Genomic DNA, 1571 nt, shown 5'->3' with positions numbered 1-1571 from the left:
ATCAAAAGAGATAAAGGAGGTCACTGTATACTTGTCAGGGGAAAACTGCAAGAGGATGAGATAACAATCATAAACATGTATGCGCCCAACATCGGAGCTCCAAAATATGTAAGACAAATGTTAACAGGCATGAAAACCCATATATTTAATAACACTAGGGGCTTGGGATTTAGCTCAGTGGCAAAGCGCCTGCCTGGCAAGAGCAAGGTCGTGAGTTCGGTTCCCGGTACCGGAGAAAAACAAAAACAAAAAAAAACCCCAAAAATTAATAACACTATTGTAACAGGGGACCTCAACACCCCACTGACACAAAGAGATCAACTGGACAAAAACTCAGCAAGGAAATAACAGATCTGAATCTAATCCGTGAACAAATGGACTTAGTAGATGTATAGAGTGTTCTACCCCGTAACATCAGAATACACATTCTTCAGAGCTGCACATGGGTCTTTCTCTAAAATAGACCACATCCTATCCCATAAAGCATACCTACAGAAATGCAAAAGAATTGAAATTATCCTATGCACATTATCTGACCACAGTGCAATGAAATTGGAAATTAATGACAGAAGGAACTCCAAAAACTCCATAAACACTTGGAAATTAAACAACAACCTCCTGAACAGAAGCAATTAAAGAAGAAATTAAAAAATTTGTACCTCAAACAAATGAAAATGTAAATACAACTTACCGGAATCTATGGGATGCAATGAAAGACGTCTTCAGAGGGAAATTTATAGCGGTGAATTCACACAAAAGGAAAATAGAAAGACAACAAATAAATAGCCTAATGGTGCAGCTTAAGCTTTTAGAAAAAGAAGAACAAGTCAAGCCCAAACCCCAAACCCCAAAGAAGGGAGGAGATTATAAAGATTAGGGCACAAATTAATGCAACTGAGATGAAGAAAGCCTTCCAAAAAATAAATGAATCAAAGAGTTAGCTCTCTGAAAGAATAAATAAGGGGCTGGGGATTTAACTCAGTGGCAAAGTGCCTGTCTGGAAAGCGCAAGGTCATGAGTTTGATTCCTGATACCGGAAGAAAAACAAGAACAAAAAAGAATAAATAAAATGGACTTCAACAAATTCAAAAAGATATTCAACAAATTCAGCAGTGTAGCAGGATACAAAGTCAACACCCAAAAATCAATAGCATTCCTATACACAAAAAACAACCCACTGAGAGAGAAATTAAGGAAATCATACCTTCACAATAGCATCCAAGAAACTGAAATATTTAGGAATCAATCTAAAAAGATGTAAAAGATCTATTCAATGAAAACTACAGTACTCTGAAAAAAGAGATTGAAGAGGATTTCAATAAATGAAATATTCCTTGCTCATGGATAGGAAGAACCAACATTGTGAAAATGGCCATATTACCAAAATTATTGTACAGATTCAATGAAATTCCCATTAAATTCTCATTAGCATACCTCACAGATATAGAGAAAACATTCCTTAAATTCATCTGGAGCCAGAAGAGACCCAGAATAGCAAAAGCAATCCTGGGCAACAAGGACGAGTCAGGTGGAATCACAATCCCTGACCTGAAATTATACTTCAAAACTAG

This window comes from Chinchilla lanigera, unplaced genomic scaffold (genome assembly GCF_000276665.1).
Source record: "Chinchilla lanigera isolate Chin_1 unplaced genomic scaffold, ChiLan1.0 scaffold00125, whole genome shotgun sequence".
NCBI lineage: Eukaryota > Metazoa > Chordata > Mammalia > Rodentia > Chinchillidae > Chinchilla > Chinchilla lanigera.
The sequence above is the reverse complement of the archived record's forward strand: the minus strand, read 5'-3'. Positions refer to the sequence as shown.